The sequence below is a fragment of the Ornithodoros turicata genome, chromosome 2 (genome assembly GCF_037126465.1).
Source record: "Ornithodoros turicata isolate Travis chromosome 2, ASM3712646v1, whole genome shotgun sequence".
Classification (NCBI taxonomy): Eukaryota; Metazoa; Arthropoda; class Arachnida; order Ixodida; family Argasidae; genus Ornithodoros; species Ornithodoros turicata.
Window position 1 is genome coordinate 20,342,435 of NC_088202.1, and position 14,312 is coordinate 20,356,746.

Genomic DNA, 14,312 nt, shown 5'->3' on the forward strand with positions numbered 1-14,312 from the left:
CACTGCAAAGTAGAAGAGGTTTTGGTGTCTGCAAACTTGCATGAACAGGCCATTTAAAACTGTTGTCTTCAAATTTCCACCAGTGGTGCAGATATTGTCATATCATGCACCTGCAAGGCATGTAGAAGTTAAAATGTTAAACAAAACAAGAGCTTGACCCACCTGTGAGCATGAGTGTGTATGGACAATCGGTGTTGAATTCATCACTGGATAAAGGCTGAGAGGTGTTGACGCTAAATCATCCGTTGACACGCTTTTACTTCTGAGTTTCACATTCTTGTCAGTCACGATGGAAGCCTGTGTCGCTGATATGAATGAAGAATGCGGTTAGTGTCTATAGCAGCATAACTTATTTGACACTTATATTCTCCTGCGAGAGCTCAGTGCTCGCTAGGGGAAGGGGGATATTGCGTTTGATACATTACGCAGGCATCACAAAAATCGATTTGAATTTCAAGTGAACCACATATATGTATCATTCTTGTGTATCGGTAAATACATACCTCGTCTGCACTGGTGTTCGCATCGTCAGACGTCACACGTTGAGAAGTTGCCGTCCGTATGAGAAGTTTTCGACTGTCCACTGCTACCATTTCGTACAACTCGTCAGAGAAATGGGTTAATACGGCGTGGCTCACGAATGTCATGACCAAGCGATTGTAACAACTTTCGTTTCCGTGCATTTTCCGTTGAAATGTTGTGGTACACAACGTCCCTTGTCGAAAGAGCACACTTGGTGTATCCCCGAACATTACAGTAGATACCTGGCATAGCTGTCAGGTGAAGCTTTGTTCAATTTCGGCAGGAAATGAACTTTTTGCGTATACAAACCTCGCAAGGCTGCAATAAACGCCGTCGCCGTGCAATATGGTTGGGAGGAGAGCAACGAGAGGGCGCTGACCGCGCTGACAGTATTTTGGTATACTGTTTCTTCCATATTTTGAAGAATTGTCTCAGTAATTCTTGTGATTCCAAAAGTAGTGTTTATTGGAGATTAGTAGCTGGTCGTAAGTTCATTATGTATTACTTAGGTGTCACGTGACAGGAGTACTCCCATCATAACTTTTTTAGCTGTTACGGGGCGCAACCTACCGTCCGATTTAATTTTTCTAATTTATATCAGGTAATAATTAACCCGCTTTGAGTGCTTAGGTTCTATGTGAGGCATCACACGGGCAAACACTACCAGGTCGCACACAGAAACAGGGGGGTCAAATTTCACTTTACAGTTCCATTAATTGTCGTCCGTGTGTTTTTGTTCTCTGACTAACAGCGCCTACGTCGACTGGTGTCTGCCTGTAAAACAGCCGTGCCTGTGTAGGGAATCCCGGGTGATTTTCTCGAAATCAGGATTTTGGGATGGTTCTGAACAAATCCCGAGATTCCGTGGCGGGATTTCGGGATTGAGATAAAACCCAGACAGCGTGCACCCAGCATTTGTGCAGTAGCTGTGACGTTTCCTATATGCGTCTTTGTGTGCCTCCTCAGCGCTATCTCTTTCTACACGTGAATCAAAATATTCATCATATCTTAATGATTTCTGTTGTGTATTAGTATGGCAGACTTCTTACAAAAAAAAAAAAAAAGAACTGACGAGACATTTTGTACGTTCTCCTGAAATAAGAAAGAGGCTGAATTGTTTGATGCGCTGTCGTGCCACGTTTAGCGACACTCCATTTATTGAACACTGTATGAAACCAAGTTTCCACACACAAAACTGAGTCATCGAAGCATCGAAACCTGACAAGCAACAAATGAGTGTCCCCGGCTGCCGAATGCTGAAAAAAAAGAGCTAGCTGTCGAAACAACTCCAGATGGTACATTTGTAAAGTGACTCCTTCGAGTTTCATTGAAGGACACGTGTGTATCAAACTTGTCCGTGCTAGTGAGAGTAGAGGTAGGGTGGAGGCAATCTGGTACTTCATCGTGACGTACGAAAACCGAGACGTACGAACAAAAAAGGCACAACACACACGCAGAGAGATCCACACACTCACACGCCCAGTCATCACTTGCACTTATCGCCTCATTCATCTTCGGCACACCCTAAATACAAGTAAAATCATACGGCGCGCCGGTTCAATCACCTTAGTTCTGCAGGAAGGCGCTATTCTTCGTTTGTGTGTTCATCGTTGAAGTTGAACCGACCGTCAGCCTTTCTTTTTGCGTTTAAATATGTTGTTCACGTGCACGACGCACACCACGAGCTATAGGGCACCGCGAGCACGATGCCCCAGACGCTGTTCGACGCCCACGGCACCCCTCGAAAGCGCAAAGCTATGCACGGAGCACCTGCGCTTGTATCAATGCCTCAGCAATCGGAGCCCCCTCACTGCACCGCGCATGGAAGGAAGCATGCGTACGTTCTTCAGAGCCAGGTAAAGACAAAGAACTGTATATCATTGAAACCTGCGCTGATATTAAACGACTCGTAAGTATAGTCCGCGATTGCGCCAACAGTAGCTTTGCAGTATCCCACTCAAGTCCTGAGATTTAAAAATGCCGGAAAAAATGTTTAAAAAATGCGGGGATCACACCAGTACTACTAATGCCGAACGGGGGAAGAAATCCTGACATATCGGTATTTTTTTAGCAAATCCCGGATATCTGGAGATGTCGAAAACAGCCAGTATTCTGGTCGTGGTGTATCCGTAATGAACGGGATGTCAGGAAGATGTGTATGAAATATCTCGGTCCAAAACTGCGAAGATTTTACTCAACCGAATTATTACGAAGCGAGCGCTTTGCCTCTGTAAAGCGAGAGGACCATGAAAGCAACACACACATCCGGCATCCGGCAAGGGAGAAAGAATGCAGGCAAAAAAGCAGACGACAATGCTGGGTGACGTCACGGAATGCTCCTCCTGATGAACCGCCGTAGTATGGATCTCTGTGTTCTGCTCTTCACATTTCGGTTTCGGTGTGCTATTGTCATCATTTACGAATTAATTACCCGCGCCTATTGAATGCGAATGTTCTATTCAGTATCGAGGGAGTGGTTCGTGTTCGGTATGAAGCTCACCAATTTTTTTGTTTTCGAATCTTTGCTAAGTTTCCCTTTAACGAACGATATCAAACAATAACGGAATCCGCAGCAGCATAAAGGTTTGGGAGTTTCAGGAGCACGTAGACGTTTCACAACAACGTTCCCCAAGACATGATAAGCCAATCGCCTGATTCCATTATAATGGCTGACATCACGTTGCTGATGTCTGATTCACTGACCGCGATACTGAATTGAAACAGGAAGGCGCTTACGATTTCCTAAAACACCCTAGTATCCCCCTCCCAACTTTCGGTGGTATCATGGCGTCAGGGATTTCGAACTCAAAATATGCGTTACCTTCTTCCGGCGAAACGCAATCACATTTTCGGCGTGCTGTAGTTTCGCACTTACATGGTAGCAATAACTCTAATCATCGTGACATAACAGCGTAATACAGAAATGGGGGATGTCTCTTGAATATCGCATCTCGTTTGCAACTACATATTAGGAACAGACACCGAGTTACGGAACAGCTCACCGCAGGTTCAAGGTGAGTTCCTACGCTTGCCCTGCTACTCATCGTGCTATATTCACGGCCATGTGCCAAACCTGACCTTGGCTCTCCCGCAGCAAGGTTTGTTTTCATCATTGCTCTTCGTGTCCCAGCGGACCTTGTCGCGCCGAATCACACCACTCCTCAAGCTTCGGAGTACGCCAGCCTTCTCCGCGACATTTGCAAGGCTCTGTGCCTAACCAGAATCCGCACTGGCTCTGCACTCCAAACCCGGTGGCCGATAAATAATTGCGCAATAAATTGCAAATTTATTGCGCTTACTTCAAAGACGGATATATATGCGCCACGGCTTCTATTGGCCTCCACGTTATACGCAGCGTGCTGTATGCGCCACGGTTCCTATACGCCCCCAGTGTTATGTGCTGCGCGGTTTATTCGCTGCAACCAGTATACGCTACTTCAACTATATACGCTATGTCTCCAATCACCACACTTCACACACCTGTGTGGAATGCAAATTTAGTACATCTATGTATATTGACACACAACACACAAAGATCATGTTCAACAGCAATAATTTTGGCACCTATATGACGCCCGTGGGTATATTTCTGACCAGACAGGTTGTTTTCTTAGGCAATACTAGATTTTCACAACAGAAATATTACGACAATGCGCGTGCGGGGTGAAGAACCTGAAGGATCGACACCCTTTAAGAGGCATTTCAACATACATGGACTTGATCAAGTGAACTTGAGGGCCAATGATAAAAGCAATCTGAGTATGATACCTGTCCATTCTCACTTTGGTGGGCTGCAGTGAATATAATATTTCTCAGTACATTATAATGATGTGAACAAAGATAAGAGTGCAGTTATCAATGCTACTACACACTTAGAATGGCAAGAAATGAAGTGCGCGACCGCTAAGTCGTCAAAAGATAAAGGTAAGAAAACATTGTGTGTCCTGCATTACACTGCAAGTTCGCAGGTGATTCCACATTAATGGAGACGCATACACGGTGTTTACTCTAACGTGTCCAGAAATGAAATTATGTTTAAAGCGAGCGATAAAAGAAAAGCAAGTGGTACTCTAGTAAGAAACAGATACTGCTTCACTACTAGCACCTCTTTCTTAGTCAAGTAGCTGAAAAGTAGCGCTCGTTTCTCTTTTATCGCCGCATTAAATAACATTTCTGGACATGTTAGACCAAACACCCTGTATATGTATTGCATAAGAGCCTCTCTCCACCCAGGTTTTTGAAAAAAAAAAGAATTGTTGCACTCAAGTATTTCTAGAATTAATTGAATAATTTGTTACACTCTCATTCACATGCTCACAGTCTACTACGTTCAAGAGTCGTGATTTTTATCGTGTTCATGTGCTTCTCTTTCTAATTTGTTATTGAGCATTCAATAGTGCGGCTGCCCTTATGAAAATGATTTTCCACTTTCTATACAATTCCAATGGACAATCTATCTCCTCTGTCCAGTTCCAATATACTAGATAGAAAGTTCATTGAGAGTGGATAAGTGCTTTATCTATCATATTCTATAAATTTTCCATACAAAAATCGCGAACGTAATTCATTCCAATCTGAATCTTCTCTGTATAGACATAAACAAGTTGATCAATAAGACTTTATTTTGGTTCACTGTCCAAAATGACTTGATGCATGTGATGTAATATTGTTAATCACTTAACTAATAATGAAATTCCATTTTTATTAATTGTAATTTTCAGAATTTAACTATTTATTAATCATTATTAAGAATGTAAATTATCCATTAAATAGCATAATTATTAACCTCAATTGATTAATTTTCTTAGTACTATTATTTATGGAATAAAGGTGATGTTGATAATATTAAGTTTATGTATGTTCTATGTATAGGTTAATTAAGAGGTTAATATATCAGACGGCTGCGAAGTTGAATGAAAGTAAAATAATACGACGTGGACGACAGATAACAGGAAAGTTAACAAAAACTAATTTATTCAATGGGTAATTTTACACATAGATTATAAAAGAAGGGTCGACGTTTCGGCAGTGGCACTGTCTTCGTCACGACAAAAGAGCTACAAGGGTTGCACATGCTCAAATAGGTTCGGTAAGTGATGTCACAGTCAGTGCACCGATTGTGTTAAATATGTGTATAAATAACTATGTGTTAAATTACCCATTGAATAAATTCGTTTTTGTTAACTTTCCTGCAATCTGTCGTCCACGTCTTATTATTTTACTTTTGTTCTATGTATACCTATATCAGAGATCACGGACTCACTCAAACGTTGTCTGCCTCGCACTGCTGATGAGAGTCACGCAAGCGGCAGTCCAGTGCTGGCACGGCGTGTTCGGGTTAGAATCTTAAATAATATAGTAAGAAGAGCAGGCACCACATAAGGAAAAGAGAAATATATAAATATATATATACGTATACGTACATACAGAACCGGCAGATGATATATGAAGTGGAAGTTGTGCAAGGCTATAGAAAAAGATACGGCGAATTGACTGCAGGATACCAAAAAAAGCTTATTTATTTGATGGGGAAACAGGAGGAAAATAACTACAACACCATGGTACTCCTATGTACAGAATTATCTGCGGTACATGCAGGGAGTGTGTACATACAATAAAACTGTTCTGTATACCGGGTGTTTCAGTTAAATCCCTGGGCTAAATAATTCGCGAACGGGTGCACCAATCCACGAACTTTCTTTTTTACAAGTATCTATCCGATACCACCTACAAGCTGCACACCGTGTGAATGAGTGGGAGGCGCTCATTATTAAAATAAAAATGCAAATGAGTTTCGTAAAAAAGCGTAACTTCTGAAGCAGGGCGCTGTCGGCATTAAAATGGGTACTACCCCTTTTGAGACCTTCAATGGACACCTTTTAGAGAAAAATCTGCCACCGCAGCGGGTCATTTGTTGCAGTAATTAATTGGTTTCGGTTTACGTATTTTTGTCGCGGCTGGTCGCGGCGCAGCGCAAAAGGACGCTCTTTCACTCTCTTATCCATCAATAAATTACGTCCTTACATTAATGAATTACACCAATGAATTACACCAATCAAATACGCCCTTTTGCGCTTCGCCGCGACCAGCCGCGACAAAAATACGTAAACCAAAACCAATTAATTACTGCAACAAATGACCCGCTTCGGTGGCAGATTTTTCTCTAAAAGGTGTCCACTGAAGGTCCCAAAAGGGGTAGTACCCATTTTAATGCAGACAGCGCCCTGCTTTAGTAGATACGCTTTTTGACGAAACTCATTTGCATTTTTATTTTAATAATGAGCGCCTCCCACTCATTCACACGGTGTGCAGCTTGTAGGTGGTATCGGACAGATACTTGTAAAAAAGAAAGTTCGTGGATTGGTGCACCCGTTCGCGAATTATTTAGCCCGGGGATTTAACTGAAACACCCGGTATATAATGTAGGTTACAACATATTTACAGCTATTTACATGCTCACTTGCAAATTCTGCCTATGAGGTATGCCTGTCAGGTATGAGGTATTCGTCTTTCATCTATTGCGTCTCCAAAGCCCAAGCCCTGTGTACAGAGCAGAGAAGTACTCTGCCCTCATCTATGAGAGCAATACATTTTTGAACATCTTTGGAATGTGCTTCAAGCATAGTGCGGCCCTCAGAGACCTCTATAATTCCTCCAACAAGGACACTGTTAGATACAACATCCAGCACCTTACTCGTAGTTACAAGCTGGACAAACTGGAACATCACCTCTTTCGCACAGGTACAACTGTTGTGCCCACTCTTACAAGCCAAGAAAATGAGCTCAAGTCTTCCAGACGTGCCTTTCATTTCGATATACGAATTTAGTCGTCGTGACTTGTCTGAAGAGTGTATGCAGTAAGTGAAACCATCTATAGTAACCTTTCTGAAAAGCAGACCCTGTGAATCGATTTTCCTCTTCCCATGAAGGACCACACCAGACATAGCTGACGAATGCTTTCTTAGGTTATAACTTTTAGCAAAATAGTTCAACAGCCTCGCTCACGGAAGGATCCCTCGAAGAACGTGAACAGGCATTCCATATCCGTGGCATTGACGACAAAAGGCAAAATTTCTCAAGAATCTGTGTTTCAGTCTGTCTTGTTCCATTAATAACTCTGATTAACCGGCCGTTTAGGTTCTCAAAAGGGTAAGCAGAATAGTTCCAGAGAGGACCCCACGTGTCGACTGAGTCTGCAAGGTGATTTAGTAGGTGAGATTTGAAGGTCATGTTCTCTATCCCGTACAAAGTTTCATACTCTTTCAGAAAAGAACGCATTTCTTTACGTGATTTTTGCAACTCATACAGTGGAACAGATTTTGCAAGAAAAAAATGCATCAGTCTAACGAACCTGGGACATTTCTTATAATATGGTGTTGGCAACACACCACGCAAGACAACGGGTGAAAAAAATAGAAGGCAATTTCGCCACTCCGATGCTTTCCAGTACTGCCGATCTGTGAGGGATCGAGGGAGCCTTGAAAATTCCCAGATAGGCTGAAGAGCACAGAGTCGTCTGTCTACCTCAGACAGCTGGCTGCCAATGCTATATGGGAAACTGGCCTTGTGCTTGAATCACATGCATGCTGTGTGCTGTGGCTTTGTCAAGCAGTGGCAGTGAACAGTGGTAGTCCACAACAAATCCAGTAGGAAATGTTAACAAAGACAGAAAAAAAAAAAAATTGCTGGCCATTTGATGCCGCACTAGACTTCACCAGACTCTTCAGCTTTTTTTGCATTCAAGCGAAAGGAAACGTCAGTTCGCATGACTGGCTTGGGCACCAACGATGAATACACTCGAGCATGTCCGCTTCCTCTATCTACGACTTCGCCCTCATGTTGACACCAGGCACAGCCATAAGCACCGTTGAACTGGTTCATGTTCATCAACATAGCTCGCGCGACTGTGTCCACGGTGCAAGGGCCAGGGAAGATGCGAGAAATCCTGTTGCTGCCCTGACTGTCTACCCACGGTGCACCATTACGAGATAAATCATTCATCTCGTCGACAAAGGGTTTGAGAAAGGTATTCATCTTAGGTTTTGTTACACCAAACCACATCCCTGCAAGAAGTGGATGTTTGTTGCGGTCTTCAAGTGGCAGTTCGTTTATCTGTAGTAGGATGGGTCAGATACTGAATGAAGATGACTTATAAAGAGGAGCACCATCTGTGTTCCATGTAACCGTCAAGTCGTCACCTCTAAGTGGGAGGCCATGGTAGCCGGCAATTTCCGTAATGTGTTCCACATTAACGGAGACAGCTCGAAGCACTTGTTTAAAGTTCATGGATGAATCACACAGGATGTCCCTCAGCTGACGTTTCATGTCCAATGTAAAAAAATAGCTGCCCCCTGCAGTCAATACGGATACCCTGTAGGAACGATTACACTTTTCACACTTCATTTCACTGCCTGTGCTCTTCCCCAAGTAACGCAGGCACCCAGGACAGTAGAAATGCTCTGTCGTTACTCCTGCTTTACTTGTAAATTCCTTGAAAAATAAGTACTTTGAAGTCGGAATTGCAGCATGCTCTGGTAGGTGTGCTTGTATGAGCCTTAGGAGAGATTCTGTCGCCTCTTTAGATGCATGATGACGCAAGGCATGGCTCATAATTAAGATGAGGCTTTCCCCCTTAGTTAGCTGAGACCCTGGAAAAAGTTCCGTGTTCTGAAAAGAAACAAATATTATAGTCAGGGGTGATGATGTTCCTCGATTTTCACTGTGCTACACACGTAAGTACGGTTGCCATCTGTCCGGATTTCACCCGAACAGTTCAGAAATTCAAGGCTTGTGTTCGGTGTCCAGGTGAAGGTGTAGTCCGGACATAGAATGTTCGTCAATTGACAAAGTCATAGCAAACAATATATATATATATATATATGTAAGTGAAATAATAAGACTTGGACTACAGATTACAGAGACGTTAACAAAAACTAATTTATTTAATGGGCAATTTAACACATAGATTAAAAAAAAATATATATAGTAAATAATTAACTCGCTAAGTAGGACATAAGAATGATGTTACAAATTATTAGCTTCCTACCATCTCATCTTGCTTATCAGAGCGATGTGGTGATATGTCAGTGGCATGAGCATCGAGCACTTCTTCGCCGTCGCTGTCGTTTGACGATTCCCCGCTTGAATGGCTGTCATTTTCTAGCGGCTGTACAGTATTCTATAAGAAAGAAGTGCGCGTAAGGAGCGTTACTTTGAGTCACAGTAGAGAGACCGCATACAGGCGATACTACATAGCACGCTATGCAACACACACGAGATACACTAACCGTTTCGCTCTCGTCAGGAACTTGAGCTGGACGAAAATCACTATGATGCTGCACTGACACACCTGTGTCACTGGAACTGCACGGCGTAAATGACGTGGCTTGATTCTCCCGTCGACCTAAAGTACTGTGTTGACTCGGATCGAAAAGCCACCGTCTGTAGGTCTTAGAGTGGGAATCACGCTCACTCATCGTCGCTCAGAGTCCCCCTGTTCCTTTTAAATTTTGTCAGTCATGCGCAGCGGCCGTAGTCAAAGAGATGTCCGCTGTAAAAGTAAACTTTTCGTACACCACTTTTTCCCGGTCCCACCAATAGGTGGCGTGCATATGACGTCACACCATAGCTTTACCCTTGCTTTTTCCCTCTTTCTGGTGAACCAGCGCACGTCAATGCACACCACCTATACGGACGCCGCCATGTCACTCAGCGATCGACTCGCGCGGTGATCAACAGATGTCGCTGGCATCGCCATCAGTTCTCTTATCACCAAAATAAAAAAATCGCTTATATGCTTGCGTATTTTTTATTTATTTACGATTTACATAACTTAGTGTAACGCCTATGTGCGACTTTTGCAGGCGTTGTGGTCCTGCGTCTGCCAAACTTCGCGTATGAAGAGAAGGGCCAGCCGGTCAGTTCGCGTTTGTCTTTACGCGTTTTACGCGGGCTTTTCCCGGAGCATCAGTTTCGTGAGGTCTTGGCTTTCATACACGGCATGAGTCACGTTCTCGTAAGGTGGATATCAGGAGAATCGTGGGATGTGTGTCCCATTACATGTCTCGTCGACGAGAAGATCGCTGCAGTCATCGCCAGGAAACCGACGTCCGTTGGCGGCTACACCGGAAAGGTTTTCGATGTAAAGTGGGACGCCTCGGAGGAACCGTCTCCTGCGTACTTAGTGGCAGCAGGTAGGGATACGTCAATACCTTATTGATATTCTGACCCTGATGCAGGTGCGATGGGTACATAGGGGCACAGAGTGTAAGCCCATAGGGTCATTTTAGATTTCTTTTGGGAGCACCACGGTATCCCAGAGCCTGAAATTCTGAATCACTGTTAAGTCTCTCAGTTTTGTAGGTTTGGTCAGGATAGAAGGCAGCGAGTTGAAATCCAGAGTTAGTGATTAACCAATTCCAAAATTTTCATGCCAGTTCCTCCATAGTTTCGGATTGCTATTGTTTCGGATTCCCATTGCTCCAGCTATTTCAGTGTAAACATACGAAAGACGCACTCACACTGAATGTCGATGGAACTCTAACCTTACTATTAGAAATAACAGTTGTTTGAGAGTTTGAAAGTCCGAGTTCGCCCAGCCAACAACCCCAACTGTCCGTCATCACCCTCTATGTGGCCCGCTTTGAGGAACGCCGATTCACATTTCACTTAGACGTTTTCATTCTTTGTGGCAGCCCTAAACGAATCAAATAACCTTGCATAAAATGTAGTTAACACCACAAGTCATACATCGTCTCTTTCTTCTCTTCTCCTTCACATTATTACAGAGCATTTCTCTTCACTGGGTACGTAAATGTATAATTTCTTACTGTTCAAATTGAGTTAATTTATTGTGTCAATTATGTGTATGTCTTACACGTTTGGTGGTGGTATGTTATGCCTTTTGCTTAAGGTGTCATGTGCAGGCATCTGTATGTCACTTACATGGTTAATGTACTTCCCATGTTGTGTGTCCATCTACCTTTTTCAATTATTCTTATTCTGTCATATATATTATCACTGTGCAGATAATGTATTGCAAACCTGACGCTGTGCCTCTGGCATATGGGTATATAGCAATAAACAAATAAATTGTATCCCTGTCCCTTACACTACCAGGCGATTACAAGAAAATGAAAAAAGTACGGGCAGAGCTGGCAGAACAGTCAGTAGCAGGTGGACAGCAGCACCCAGCACTACCGCCAGTGGAGAACAATGCAAAGCGGGTTAGAATACCGTGGTCTCCAGTGAAGCTTCCTTTTCAATTTCTCTTCTGTGCTCTGTTAGCCTCCGTTACTACGCCTGTTCATTCTTTTCCCTGTCAACAAATGTCCTGTTTCTTCATGACAGTTCTCTGTGTGCACATACTAAGACCCCTGACATGATGCAATTGTATTGAGTCATTTCAGCTCAAACGTCCAAGTGGTGTTGCTCAACCAACGTCGATTTCTGAGAAAAAAATGTATGTAGTTGGGACATGCGTAAACATGCACCAGAATTTTTTTTTTATCGGCACAGTTTAGAACTGCCGTAGGGAGCGATCGAATGTCGGCTCCAGTCGAAAAACCAGGGCGCGCTTCGGCGCCTGTGAAGGGAATACGGCTGTAAATAAATAAAAAAATCGAATTAGGTCGTTTTAAGGAAGGATAGTGTCCTCTCTGACAGCTTCCGTACCTCAGGTGATCAATACATTAAAACACACTGGACAAGCAAAATCAGCGCGCATTGTGCCAAGTTCGGAATTCTTTTCCTTAGCAAGGGTTCGCTAAAATCAGCTTATTGTATTTTTCTCCAATAATTAAGTACCAATACATTGCACAGAAAAAATATGTTAGGTCATGTGATATATGGTATATTTAGTAAAAAATTGCGAAGATGGCCTTTTGAGCAAATATCAGCAAATTCGACTTGCAAATAGGGTATCGGTGGACGAGTTGCGGATCCGAATTTACCACCGAGGTACTCATCAGTATCCCGGCTACCAATACTGAAAGTACCTCCAGGGTGTTTTTTGTTTATCGCGCGTGACAAATTTTTAAAGTTGCCATACTACGAGAAACATGAAACTGAGCGGAGCGCTGCTTTCGCAACATCTAGCGGTGTCACAAGTGCTCTTTTAGAGCTCTTTCTTTTTCCTTTTTTTTCGTGTCGAAAGAGTAAAAGCACAAAACACAATCTTTCACTTGTAGCTGACAACATTTGTAGATTACTAGACCTGTAGCGTTACATACTGCAAGGCAGTGGTTTGTGTCAACGGAATCTGTTTATGGTCCCAAGCATGAGCAGCTTAGATCTTTTTTCGTGATGCTTGCAAGTGGTCCGCTGTGTCCTTCTGGTAATTGCACTCTAGTGAACAAGGTAATAATAATGGTAATGATGTGTGATATCACTGGACAAGGTTGCCATAGGCACCAATGGATGCACAAATAGGCACAAAAGGAGAGCAAGCTAGCCACAGATCGGGAAAGCACTTCCCCAAGCCATACAACGAACACTTTCGTTTGAGGTAGTCGCACATGTGTGATCTCCGAAGCACATTAAATGAGGGTTCTCCACATTTCCTGTCTTATCTCGGGTTCCAAACAAAACAAATAAGCGACATTGTAACGGTAATGTGTTGGCTTGCTGAGCTCAAGACCGCGGGTTCGATTCCGGTCGAGGACGCTAGCAATGTGACGGAGGTAAACATTGGTTCCAGCACCGTGTGTCTGAGATTTCCGACGCACGTCAAAAGAGCGGTCGAAATTATCCGCAGTCGTATCCTGCGGCACGTGCAACATGTCGCCTGACAAAGTAGGCTGACGCATATCGCGTGTAACATCACTACACGATGAACACTACGTTGTTCATTAGGGTGCTTTACCAGAGGGACACAGCTGACCCCTTGCAAGCACCAAGAAAAAGATCTAAGCCGCTTTTGCTTGGGACCATAAACGAATTCCCTTTGCACAAACCATTGCCTTGCAGCATACAATGCTATAGGACTTGTAATCTGCAAATGTTGCCTGCTAGAAGGGAAAGCTTGTGTTTGGTGCTTTCATTCTTTCGACACGAAAAAAGAAAAAGAAAAGAAACACACACTCTAAAACACCACTTGTGACGCCGCTGCATGTCGCGAAGGAAGGCTCCGCGCCATTTCATGTTTCTCGTACCGCGGCAACTTTAAAAATTCGTCACGCGCGTTTTGCAGGCTGAATTTGCCGATATCTGCTCAAAAGGCCAAGTTCGCAGTTTTTTAGAAAATGAACCATATGTCACATGACCTCAGATATTTTTCTGTGCAATGTATTGGTACTTTGCTATCAGAGAAATGTATATACAGCTGATTTTAGCCAACCGTTGTTAAGGAAGAAAATTCCGAACTTGGTACAATGTGCGCTGACTTTGCTTGTCCAATATGTTTTAATGCGTTGATCGCTTGAGGTACGGAAGATGTTAGAGACGACAGTATCCTTCCTTAAAATACCTAATTCGAATTTTTTTATTTATCTACAGCCGTATTCTATCCACAAGCGCCAAAGCGCACCCGGGTTTTTCGCCCAGAACCGACATTCGAGCCCGCCCTACGACCGTTCTACACTGCGTTGGGAAAAAATGTTTTTCTCGTGCATGTTCATTCACATGTTCACTCATGTCCCAACATCGTATATATTTTTCTCGGAAATCGACGTTGGTCGAGCAACACCTTTGGGACATCTGAGCTCGAATGACTCAATTGCTTGTTCATTTCAACCAAAGAGTGCCGACTGCTGTACGCATAAAGCGGAAGTGAAACGTCTTCGGAAAGAAGG